Here is a 13,217-nt window from a genome sequence, read left to right as displayed (position 1 = left end):
TCCACAGCCAGCTACAAGGATGCCTGAGCTGTGAAGGAGCTTGGGGTCTCCTAAAACGGGCCTGACACAGCAGTCTTGCCAGACACACTGGTCCTGTTGATTAAAAGAGGGTTATATATGGAGAGGGGAACTCTGTTTGCAAAAAGGACAGGGGGATGGGGAAAGCATTTATGGGGCTGTAGAATCAGTCCTGTGGAGAACAAAGAATTCAGCATGGATTTGATGATGTACTGAAGGTTATGAAGTGTAGAGCTGGATCCTCAGCTACCGTAAATCAGCATAGCTCCTCTAACTCTAATGAAGGTGTGCTGATTGATGTCATTGGGGATCTCATCACCCCCTACAGATAAAGCCTGGGCTAATAAGGCTTCGAGCACCATGAACTCTCCCTGAAGTCACTGTGTGCGAGGCGTTTAGCACTTTGCAGGATCAGGCCTGTGTTTAGAGAGGGGAGAAGGTGGAGAAAGGCTGGACGTGGGCATAGATGAACACAAGAAGGCCTTGGCAGTGCGTGTGAGAATGATGGTTGCTATCAGATTTTATTATTGCTTGTACAGGCTGAACTGTATAGCCTTCTCATAGCTAATGCATTTGCCCCAAATTCACAGTAGTAAAAGCTTTATAGGCCTATATTCACAGTCTGCAGAGTGTGCAGGGCAGTGTTGTGTGCAGGACGGGTTGAGCTGGGCAGGAGGGACTCCAGCATCTGCCTCTCCAACGTCTTGAGCAAGCAAAGCCAGCTTGGTCAGAGAGCCAAAGGAGATGAGTATTAACACTGTGTAACGCTTGGGCATTGAGCAGTACTAAGGTGATCATCTAGTAATAAATCTCATCCAAGTGTCAGAGGGTATTTTATGGAGAAGCAACGGCCTTATTGCAAATGCAGGTGGGAACCTTAACAAGAACAGGAGTTCAGCATCAAAGAAACATAGTCTCAGGGCAGAGCCCTTCTTTTGACATCTGATCATTAACATAGAGCACATTGACACAAAGGTGACAAACTAATGAACCCCATTGTGGCACTCTGGACAGACAAGGTTCCCTCTACTCTGGTGTTGCTACCTGGCAGCTATCGGCACAAGAGCGGGGCCGGTTTGTGCTTCCAGCTGCCAGAGGTAAACACTGTAACCCTTTCCTCTGTTGCTTCTTCCTTCAACATTTCGTTTTACCTTATTAGGCTAAAGTTTCTCCCTCATAAAGCATAACATTTACATTCCTAAAACCCATTCTAAGGCCTACAAAAATATCTGCAAAAGTCTTTTTAGTTTTACTGTGTCCTTTCTGGCCCTCCTTGTATCTGCTTTAGATTTCCCCTTGGGACGGGAGGCATTTCCTCCTGTGTTTTGCACAGTGCCTGGCACCCTGGGGACCTCTGCGGAAAGGTCAGTGATTTCCCCTTGCCGGGCAGCTGGCCGGAAAGGGCCTGCCTACCTGGTGCTGTCCCGACACCGGAGTGAGAGCTGGCTGCCAAGAGTTGCTTCAGCAGCCAGCCCTCCCTGCCTGGCGGCGGGAGCATCAGCCAGGGACAGACCCCAGAGGTGGCAGGCAGGAGTGGCTGCTCAGTTCTGATTGTTGCTATTGTTTTCCTGGATGCACATCTGGGCTTTTATTTTTTGGCTGTGTCCAGTTGCATTAAGAAGTAACTGCCCACCCCCTCCACACCATCATGAAAGGAGTAATTTGGTGTAATTGAAGCCCCAGAACATTTTTTTTTTTTTCTCGCTCTGTGCTTCATCCGTGCTCCAAGGAAGTGCCTTACTTTGGGAAGGTGCTTCAGGTTAAGAAAATTGGCAACCTCCTCCTGTTGTGGCTCTTCTGCAAGAGGGATCCCTATTGTGGGAGGATGGGCACGCTGTGATGGGAAGCATGGGACCCGGTTGTTCACACTGTCCTGCAGCCATGGGGCCACAGCGGTAATGGCAAAGCCAAAAGGGAAGTTTGATGCTCTGAAAAAAGACCTGCCAAACTATTCGGAAATCATTGTAATAGCCTGTCTGCTCGCCGTTTCTTCCTCTCCATGCTGCGAGCGCAGCTGTTGCTCGGGTACTGCGGCCCTGCACAGTCGGTATCTGCTCTCTGAACAGGGAAGTGGCATCCAGTGGAAAAGAGCACGCTGCTGCTGCTGTGGTGAAATGTTTCCACTCCCCGCATGGCATGGCGGTAGCTGGGCAGCCTTGTGCCTGGCAGGGTTTATTTTGTGATCCCAGGAGTGACCTGAACGGTTTGCAATAGGTGTGCAATAAGGGGTGGCTGTCCCCCGGCTCGCACAGTCACGTAGCTGAGCTGCCCACTCCTTCCTAATTGCCATGTCGCTGTTCTGTCTGCACCGCTTGCTCGGAAAATCCAAGTCAGAAGCCTCATCTGTTTGTGAATCACTGCATTTATAACCACCTTTTCCATGTGGGCCTCCCTCCCGCTGCTAGGTTTCTCTTTGGACCATTAAAAGCACCCTCCCGAGATTGGCTCCTGACCCTGCCATCCCCGGCCACACTCGGCTGACTCTGGCAGAGGATTAGGCTGGGCAGAGCTGCCGTTGAGTGCCGGGACGTTGCTGTACACTCACGGCAGAAGCACGCTCCCTCTAGACTGCAGCGGACAGGCTCGTGCTCCCTCTGCAAGCAGAAGATCTTTCAGCTGAGTCATGACATCTGCACCAGAGGAACATTATTTAAAAAAAGAAAAAAGCCCGACTGATAATCAGACCATGCCAGCGGGGTTTTTTGTAGCCCTTTCCAATAACGCACTGCAACTGGGTTGCAATCGGCGGGATCCCTGCTTGGGGAGGATTTTTTGGGGGGGCTGCTGCGGTGGCTCGTAGCCCCCTCTGGTGGCACATGCCAAATGCTGGCAAAGGTCTCTGGAGACAGGGGCCCGGGACTTCAAAAACAGGCAGGCGCTGGCAAATTGGAGACTGCCCATAGCTGCAGTCAGGCTCTTCTTCCTGACTTTGGCTCCCCATGTCAAGCCCTGGGGGTTTGCAGAAATGGGAACTGGGGCCACTGTAATGAGGAAATTTATGCGGTTGTCACTGTGACCTCGTAAGTGTCACGATGGTGCCAAGAGCTTTGAACCAAGTTCAGCATCCTGGTGTGTGCTGGATACCAGGCAGGCATGGCAGGAGATGCCCCTGCTCCCAGCCTGAAGGGTAGAGGGGACCAAGGTTTGGCAAGGGAAGATGCCACACTGCCAGCACCCGTCTCGCAGAGCACTGCCTGCCAGGGGACACTGGCAGTAACATGCTGGTGTTCCTGGGCCACAGTACAAAGGGTGAAGCACGCGGGCTTGCCTAGCCAGTGAAGGCCTCTTATGGCAGCATGGCCATCTCCTGTGCTTCCAGGAAGCTGGGCACTAGAACAAAAAAACTCTGCATCCTTCCTAGAGAGCAGCAGAGACACTGGCCCAAGTCCCTTGCTCAGGCGGCGGGGGGAGCTGCAGCCAGCCCCAGTGCGCGTGGACAGGCATAGCTGCTGGCTGCAGCATTCAGCCTGGCTCTCTTGACCATCTCCTTCAAACAAGAGCGTAATATTGCAAGAAGCTGTCCTTCCATCAGTGAAGGTTAAGAGTAGACAAGGCAGCAATTATGGACAGCTAATTAGCAAATGCTTTGGAAAGTATGCATAATTAGCTTATTAGTAAACATTTTAGAAACAATGCAGTTCATCTGGAGATTGGGAAAATGCTTAGAAAAGAGAAATACATTTGGCGCACTGCAGAATGCCGGGGCTTGGGGGGCTTCTTCTCTGGGATGCAAGGGGAAGTGACTGCATCTCCTGCGACAGTGTGGGAGTCAAGCCTTAACTTTACAGAGAGGGGAAGTCAAAGATGAGATGTTAAGGAAGGCATTTGCTTGCTCATATATTTGTGGCATGGGTAGCCAGAAGCAACATTTCATACGTACAGGAAATAATTCAGTCTGGGTAACATGACACTGCAGCTCAACTTGTCTTCAAATGAGCTTCTACTGTTTTTTAACTCTGTCCAGCATCCGCTGTATGGTTCACAATTCCCCTCAAGCCCAGATCATTTTCCAAAATGAAACATCAATGAATGGGTTAGCTGTGACAGCATTAGACCAGGACATGAGTTAACAGCTCAAGGTTGTTCACATCTCTCTTCTCTGCTGCCCATCCACAGAGCTGTGAAAGCTCAGCTCTGCCGTTGTGCTTCCCCACACCCCATAGCCTCTCCCTGGGGGAACAGGCCAAGTCCAGGCTCTGCAAAAGGTGATGGCCCCAAAGGCGCTCTCCTGGGGTCTCCTACATCCCGCCGGCTCACCAATATCCAGTGCGTAGGAGTCAGATCTGGTTTTGCACCTTGTTTCCTGCTGGCATGGTGACAAATTGAGGGCCAGCTGGTGACACTGGGAACAATAGCATTAGAGACAGAGACCTCTCCCCCTCCTTCCTGCTAGCGAGGAGGAGGAGGAGGAGGAGGTGGTAGTGAACTCTTACTCAGCCTCTCTTGCCAGCGAGGGAGGGAGGCACGTCCCCCGCAGCATCTGGGAAGGAAGCAAGCACAGGGCTGGCTGTGACAACTTCTCACTAACCGGGTTCAAGATCCAGCTAAAAGTGTCAGAAGCGTGTGTCCTTGGGGAGCGTGCAGTGCTAGCCATGCTCCAGCTCTAAGCCCCTTGCATGTTCGCTGACCCTGCTCAGCGCGGGCGCCACAGGACAGTAGCAGAGCAATCCCATTGAAACGGCCTGATGATAACCACAGTGTTGAGATGCTCGTGCTTTCAGCAAAGAGCCCGAGGCCCTTGGCTGTCCTTGCAACAGTGCTCCCGTTCACTGGGTGACACAAGGTGACGCCATTCACAGAGGCTCATCCCAAACAAGTGGGTCTTGGGAGCCTAAATGTCTGTGGGGATATGAGTCTCGGTCGCTTTTTTGCATCACACAGCAGGGTTAGCAGTGCTCTTCTGTGTCACGGGGTTGCTGTCTGGATGTGGGAGTTAGGTGGCTTAGTGAATGTAAGGAGAGTGCTAGAATGTTATTTTAAAAAATTACCCTTTTTTTTGTTAATGACCAGACATAAAGCCCAGCAAAGGCAGTGGGAGGTTTTACCTTGATTTCCATAAGAACTGGTTTAGGCTTTTAATGAGCAACTGTTTGCCTTAGCTACACACAGCCTTTTTAATGGATATCATCCCCATTGTCAGGCTGCAGCAGGGGAGTGGCAGACTCACCAGCAATATCAGGGCTGGGAGTTGTGAGATTTGGGTTCTTCCCCTTCCCTGGTATTGATATACTGTTGCTGCTCTGGCAAATCACTTTAAATTCCCCAGTCTATAAAGAAGACCTGGGCGTCTGCAGGCATAAAACCCAGTCTAGATAGCAACAGTGCATTGCACACTCCCCTCCAAAGGCTGCTGCGTAGCCGTATCACACAGGAGCAGGTCAGAGCGCTGCAGATGACGATTGGTTCGTTCCCAGCCTTTTCTGGCTGGGTGTGAATTCTGCAATTAAATATGAATGCGAAATAAAAAGAACAGACTGCAAAGAGCAGACTGAAAACAGAAGAAATTTCTGGTTGCTTTTGGCTAGAGCTTATTTGAAAGAATTGGGGGAGGTTAGTTTTTAGTCTGAGACTAGTTCTGAGTCTTTTTTTAAATTAAGCGGCTGCACACCACCATTGAATGGCAATGTAATAATATGTTGCAAACCACAGTCTGGTGATCCTGGAATTCCTTATAAGTTAATAGCAGTCATGGTCCACTAATCACAGCTAGGATGTTTTCAGGAACTGTCTTTGATAGATCAGTTCAAACACACCTTAGAAAGCCTTCCTTGTGCTGGCTTTGCAAGTAGATCAGTAGATCATTAGAAAGAGTGAATAACCTGGGGGTTTTTGTTGTGTTCTCCCCCTCCGAATCCCAAGGAGTTCCTGGGATCTACGTACAGCGTTGCTGAGAAATCACAGTCCGGTGGTGTGGTGGTGGTTTTAAGTAGCACTGGGTCCGATACGGAGATGTTAGTGTTTAATAAATTGCTAGAAGCAGAGCCTGAAGCAGTGAGGTCTGACAGCAGAAATCCTATGCCAAAGAGTCCTGTTAGAAATGGCACAGAAACTGTAGGGCAGCCCCTCTGTGTGTGTGCTGTGGCTGCCCCAAACATCACTTCTTGCAGAGGTACAGAAGACATTGCCGTCAGTGTGAGGAAGGGCACGCCTCTGATTTTTGAGGTGGGGTCCCCCTTTGCTGAGACAGGCAGCACTCACCGCTGGCAGTGGGAGAGCCCCTGTGCTCAGCTCCGTGCCTGCCGAGGCTGTGCCACGTACAGGGTGTTTGCAGGGGAAGTGCTCAGTGGATTAGAAACCTCCAGGGAACTCTCGGAGCTGGGGTTGTTGACGGATGTCCAACAAGGTGTAGGACTCCCCCCGCCTCCCCGGCCGGCAGCACGAGAGTTTGAGGCATGTGCTCAGCTTCCTTCCTCTTTTGTGAGTGTTGGTGTGAGGTTTCATTTACATTGTTATTTTGCAGTAAAAAGGGAAGGTGTAACGCATGGCTCTCGCACGTTATGCCTTTGGTAATGCTGATGTTTGGCTGATAATCAGGGGCAGGAACAAGGTCTGAGATCTCCATCAGCAGAGGGGACTGACTCACCATTGATCTATGTTCACTGCATCTTGTTGAAGTTTTTTGACCCATTTGATTTCTTAGGTTTTCTTTTGTGAAAACCCTCTGATTTTTCAGCTGTTCAGGAGCAAAACATCTCTCTGTCTCTTTAAATATGGCAGATGGGGATTTCTTCAGATGTCCAACAACTCAATTGAAGGAGACCTCAGGAGACCTCTCCCCTTCCCTGTCCCCCTTCTCAGCCTGTCTTTTCATCTGCAATCTGTAGATGTAAGGGCTATAGTAATAGAGTGTCAGAGGAAGTAATTGATTCATCACACACCGAGAGAGGAGTCTGTTGCCTTCGGTGTCAATGGAGCTGAACCACAGCCTGGAAGGGTGAGGGAGGCTTGTAAACACTCCATGGCTGAGCTGGCAGGACAAAGCAGACGCACTGCCGCTGCTGAGCAAGAGGGTGACACAAAGGGTTGCTTCAAAGAAAATCTTCTTGAAAAAAGCAGTGGCAGGGCCCTCATTTGTGGGAGAAACAGGGATGCTCCCATCCCCCTGTTCCTAGAGCGCATTAAGGAGAAAAGGCATCCACGAGCTTCATGCAGCAGTCTACTCCCTCGTCTCGGTCTCCCTCTTCCATCTCGGCATGGCTGCCTCTCCAGTCTGCTGTCCCAGGCAGGGCTGAGCTCTCGACCAGCCCCTACAAGCGGCTAATTCCTCCCACAGCCCCAGGCAGATACTGCTGCCTCCAAGACCTGGGTGGGAGGCCACCACTGCTGTGAACGCACAGCAGGGCATGATGTGTGCACGGCACAGCACTCGCCCTCGTCCAGGCATTGATGGTGCTCAGAGCCTTGGCGAGACTCAGTTCAGATGGCTGTTGAGCTGCGAGTGCCTGTGTTTTGGGGGCAGAAGGGAGTAGGAGATGCTGCATGCAAGGAGGGATCAGGCAGGTTTGGTGTGCTGTTTGCCCCAGAAACTGCTCTTACTACAAGCTGGCACGGTTGGGTTGTTGTGGAAGTGCCCAAACAGCGGAGGCTGAAGGCCAGCCTTGGCAGCAAAGCTTTGCTTACTAGTGCATCGGCTAAAGGCAGGAGCCGGGCTGTGAACAGGCTGTGTCTGAGAAACTGCGGGGTCAGAAAGCCGTCCCATGGTGGGCCGGTCCCGGGGTGACCATCCGTCATTAACAAGGGATGTAGGCAGCCAGGAGCACGAGGGTGGGCTGGTCAGGGCTCTGTCTTTGCAACCTCCTTTATACAACTGGTGCTTAATGAGGTGTTTGTTTCGGGTTTGTGCTGAAAAAGGCCAGTGCAAATGAATGATATGTGCAAAGCTGAGCTACAAAGCTCCCTTTCTGATCCCAGTTATTACCAGCTCTTTCGTTCCTCATGGCATGTTGTGTCTAAGGCCATGACTGGTACTGCACGAGGTGCGATGGGACGTCCCTTGCTACCGCTCCGTGGAGGGTGTTTTCCCCTGGGAAGAGGGCTGGCACAGCAGAGCATGTGAGGGTGCCCTAATCCTCATCAGCACCTGCCCGCCAGTCCCCAGACCTTGAGCCCCCAGGGCCAGCCTGGTCCAAACTGGTCTCCATCTATTGCCTGGGCTGTCGGGTGCTGGATCCCATCAGGAAATGGGAGCCTGTTCACCTGTTCCCCTCACTGCAAAGTGAGCATTCCCTCCCCACACACACCTTCTGCCTGCTTTGCTGCTTTTCAGCAGTAAATTCTCCTCATGTGGTTATTACCTTTTATTATATACTTTTTTTCTTTCTGTTAGTGATCAACTGCCTGTGAGTGGTGACAGTAAAATGACATAGAAACCAAACTCTAATTTTTTCCACAGATGGATTGTAGCAGAAGGAGGAAAGTGCAAATGCAGTTTCTCAAGTGTCCTGCATTTTGGGGTATGAAAGGGTTGTGAGTTGCTTCAGTTCCCTTAAAGCAGCAACAGAAGGCATAATGCCATGGGAAGGGTGGCTATTCTTAACATGCTTTATATATTTTATTCCTGGTTTCACCATGATTTCCCCCCCCCCCCCAAGAATACCAAAGACATCTTGCAACTAAAGACCCCTTTAGCTAAAGATAGAAGGGTGAGGAATTTATAGAGATGGTTTTGGAGGCAGAAATAAAATTAAACAGCCATGTGTAACTCCTGAACAACAGCCTGCAGAAAACCCCTAAAGTGCACATTAGCACATCTTGTTTTCTTATATAATGAACGGTTTTCCAGACATGCCCCAGATGAGAGCACTTCTCTACTCCAACGCGCCTTTCCGTAGCGATCTGGCAACACAGCTTGAAGAAGGCAGCCCGAGGATGAACAGCAAAGCGCGGGGGAGCCTTTTGCTCTCCCGTCTCAGGGGGGGCAGCAGCACGCAGCATGCTAGGAGCTGAAATTCCCTCCTGAATCAGAACTTGCCACAGGAGCAGTTTGCAGCTATGTTTTATTCTTCCCTTTGCAAGATGTATTTTGGCTACCTTTTTTTTTTTCTCCCCACATAAGTTAACAGTAACTACTGAAAGACTTTTCCCATCAGCGGTGCTTGTACAGGGGTGAAAACAACCCAAGGAGTATAAATAGAGGCTATTTGTAGTTTCCATTTTTTGTCTTCAAGGCATTTTTGAAGAAGTTTTGCAATCTGTTAGGGTTATTTTCTCTCCCTCTCTGTCTTTCTTTTTTTTTCTTTTTTTTTTTTTTTTTGACTGGATGACTGGATTTTTCTCATTTCTCAGAAATTCTGGTCAGATTTTTGAGGGGATAAGAAAATAATCCACAGTACAGTGGAATGATTACAAAACCCCACAATTCTGTGATTACACAAGATGTAATTGGATGGAACAAATTCAAAACAAGCTTCCGAGAAATCATAAGCAATTATGCCCCTCCGCCCCCCGGCCTGGCTCTTTCCCTGCTGCCATTCCGTTTTGGTCATTTTAGTCACTGAAATCCAGTGAGGTCCCTTCAGGTTCAGAGCAGTGATAGCCTATTTCTCTCTGCTGTCGCCAGGGGCAGTTATTTTCATCAGGGCAAAACAAGGGCAAGCTCTGCCTGCTCCGGGAGCATCTTTTGCCTTAGCGTGGGCAAACACGGCCCCACAAGCTGCACACTGAGACAAGATTCATCGCTTCTACATTCAGCCACCTAAAGGCCAGGTCCGGTCAGCAAGAGGGATTTAAACTACCTCTGTCGTCAGTGCAGAAGAACAATTAACCCCATCCTGAGATGGCTGTGAGTTGTTGTCTTCCACTGAGAGGAGAGGAGGTGTAGTTGGCTAAAGCTAGATATGATACAAGCTTAAGGCCTGTGCACAAATCTGTATCAGGATCTGTGTCTATGAGGACTGATTCTCTTCTCACCCTAGGATAAATTAGGAGTGATTACCCTTAAAATGATGAGTTACACATGTGTAAAACCAGTTCAAGTCAAAGGAGAATCCAATTCATCTGCTGTATTTATAATTAATTACTCTGATTAAGGGCTGGCAGCTAAGATCAAACTTCATTGCTCTTGTTTCATCAGACAGCAGAGGTGCTTGCCTCTGCTATCATGGCTATAAAAAAACCCTCACAACATTTAAAAATCCCCAGTAGCTTCTGCAGCAATTTAACCTTTGAAGCATATGTCCTGCAGTTGCTTAAGATTATATAAACATCACAGAAAAGTTCTCTTGTCTTTCACAATGTAACCACCCATGAAATAAGGATTTGGTTTGAAGGTGGCGTATGAAAGAGCATGAAGATGGGTGGTGACACAGAAAAATCGACTAAGCCAGCTAGCATGTAGCGGACATTAATTCTAGCCATCCCTTGATTGCAAAACAAGCACAGAGCTGCTGGTTCACCATTTCTTAACCATCTTTATACTGCAGCTGCCATTTAATTTCTAACAAACAGCTTTTTCTTAGAGCATGTTTAAAAAACCTTACACTTTATATAACAATTTATGAGAAACAAACCGCTCACCACCCTTTCAAAAGGAACAATTGCGTTTACCAGCTGCCATAGTGGCTAAGCAATTTCCCCATGCCTTCCCCCAGCTACCTGCAGAGTATTAACGCCTGCTGAATTTCACTAGAATCGCAGTTTCTCTTCCTATTCTCAGCAGATGCATTTGAGACACCATGACATATGGTTCAAGCAGACCAGAGGTCTCAAAGGCTCGAGTCAACACTGGGCATTCCCAAATTTGGGGCTGTTGGCATGCAGTCAGTACCTATTTGTCTCTCTGCCTATCTAGGCCAGACTCCTTCAATATAATATAATCTGTCTAATCAAGGCTGGCTTCTCTTCTCAGCTGTGCTGCAAACTTCCTGTGTGACCCTGGCCCAGCCACTGCTCCTCTCTGTCGTCTCATCTCCCAGGGTCTCGTGAGGATCCCATCATTACTGTTGGCCAGGTGCAGTCATGAGCCCCATGGAAATGCCTATAAATAACAGCTCCAAATTAAACATTGGGGAAGTTCAGGTTAGAGCCTTGCAACTCTCTGCAGCCCTGGCAAGCACTGGAAACCAGGCTTAGCTCTGCGCGAGCCCTCACCTACTCCAAATCATAACTCAGGGAAGAGATTGAGAAAGCTGCCAGCTAGGTCAGAGCTTGGTCGGGGGAGCCAGCTCTCCTCAGGCTTTGAAGCAAGGCTTGCACAAGTTTATGTCTTGGGAGGACTCATAATATGGCTGTGAGCGTATAAATACATATCATTTGTATTTCCATCCTAAGCTCATGTCCCCATAATGTCCTTGCAGCATGCTTCATTGGGGAAAGACTCAGCATCTCTTCGATGTGGGGCTGAGGGGCAATATGTTTGTTGATTATGTGTGGAGCAGTACAAGTCCCAAAACTGTGCTTTGTGCTGAGTTGTGTGCCTCAGGAAAGGAGCACCCAGAGGAATGGTGCAGGCTCTCTGGTGGGTCACAGCATTTCTGGAGCTCCCAGTGCCTGGGTGGGCACCTGGGAGGTCTGTGCTGGCCTCTGGGGATGGTGGAGCACAGCTGAATGGAATGGCCAGGGAGCAGATTAGCCATTTCACAACAGAAAAGGACTGAAAAGGTGGAGGTCGTCTTGTAATCACTGCGATTGGGGCTTGTTTGCCTTTATTGTGCCTTGCAGCCTTGTTTGGAGAGCCAGCAGCAAAGTGACTTAGGGAAAATAGACTGGGAAGCACAGAGGGTTGACTGGAGGAAAAAACAGGCAAGCACGAGTAATACAGGCATTAGAAGTGCTTTATAATTAGTTTATAAAAGCTCTCTTAACATCAGCAAAGCACTTTCTACTAGAAATCTTTAATAAAAATGCAGCAATATTTGTAAGCATTGTACGTTTTCTGTTTAATTCTGTTAAACAGCTCCAAGGAGAGTGTCTAAGCAATGCATTTCCCTCCTTTCTCACCCCTCCCCATTGTCTGGGCAGTTAAAAGCACTTCAGCTTTGCCTCCCTGCCTTAAAACTCCCTGGTGGAAGCCTCTGTTTGAGGTGGTTTCAAACCAACTGGCTGGCCTTTCCACTTAAGCAACAGCTGAAAATATCCTGCCGCTGGAGGAACAGCCAACTGCGGTCACCTTCCCTGCAAGAAGACTTGGTTAATCCATTGAGTATACTTGTGGGTTAGGGATGCTGCACCCTGCCCTCGCATATTTATGGTTGGCTCATTGGAGCAGTGCCTAGATGGGGAGAAATGGCCATGAAATGTGCTTGGAGATGGCAGCTTGCCCAGTGGAGGTAATACCAGAGAGGTCAGCCCACAAGGATGTTGGTGCACACTGACTGAAACAATGGATTTGGTTATATGAGTGAAATGCAAATTTCTGAGCACTGGTCAAGACAGTTTGAATGCTATCGCTGCTTAAATGTGTCCCACCCAGCTGTGCCCTACTCTGTAATTATCTGGAAATGAAATGGTTAGAGTCAAAAGCATCCCCAGGGTTGGGTTTTCTTCCTTCCAATTTTTCTTCTTGTTTTTCACACGGGAAGAACAAAGTCTGGAAACCATGCTTAAGCTCAACAGAAGCAAAGGTCTGGCCAAACCAGATTTTAACATGGCCAGTGACCCAACATGAGAAGAATAGGGTTTATCAGCTTGTTTTATTGTGGGCCAAAGCACGGATATGACTGAAGCACATGATGCCAAAAGACTCTGCAATGGGGATTAGCCGGTGTTCTTGCTGAAGTTCGAAAGTTTCACGGTTTGGACCGGACGTGTTTGGTGTTTCGTTTTGAAAGCCTAAAACTTAATTGCTGTGTTGGAGAGGAAGTAGGTGCTCCTGCTCATCTGGACAGGACTTATCTCCTGAGTGTAATAGTCTCCCAGTTCACACTCTGTTTATATGACCTGAAGACAAGAGAGTTTTGCCATATAAAGAGCACAGGGCTTGGGCCAAGATTTTTTAGCTAGGGAAGAAAACTCTTATGCATTTATATTCATTTTACATTTGGCAAAAATGATTCCCTGACCTTCTCCTAGGGGCTTTTTAAGTTGTTTGTAACATTTGATTTATTAAGGATTAGCTCCAGTAGGAGAAAGCTCAGTTAGATGCATGGATAAAGCAAAACAGGGTTTAATTCAGAGAGGCAAATATTTCCTGATGATTTACTTACTAGATACATTCTTTTAATTTTCCATTTGCAGATTGCCCATGAGCAGATTGCAATATT

General features: G+C 48.6%; 1 protein-coding gene across 6 annotated transcripts in view; it reads left to right on the top strand.

Annotated features, from left to right (window-relative positions):
- NRP2 (neuropilin 2) overlaps positions 1-13,217 on the top strand; it is an 88,583-nt gene that overhangs the window by 12,820 nt on the left and 62,546 nt on the right. The window lies entirely within an intron of this gene.

This window comes from Balearica regulorum, chromosome 6, assembly GCF_011004875.1.
Source record: "Balearica regulorum gibbericeps isolate bBalReg1 chromosome 6, bBalReg1.pri, whole genome shotgun sequence".
Taxonomy (NCBI): Eukaryota; Metazoa; Chordata; class Aves; order Gruiformes; family Gruidae; genus Balearica; species Balearica regulorum.
The sequence above is the reverse complement of the archived record's forward strand: the minus strand, read 5'-3'. Positions and strand labels throughout refer to the sequence as shown.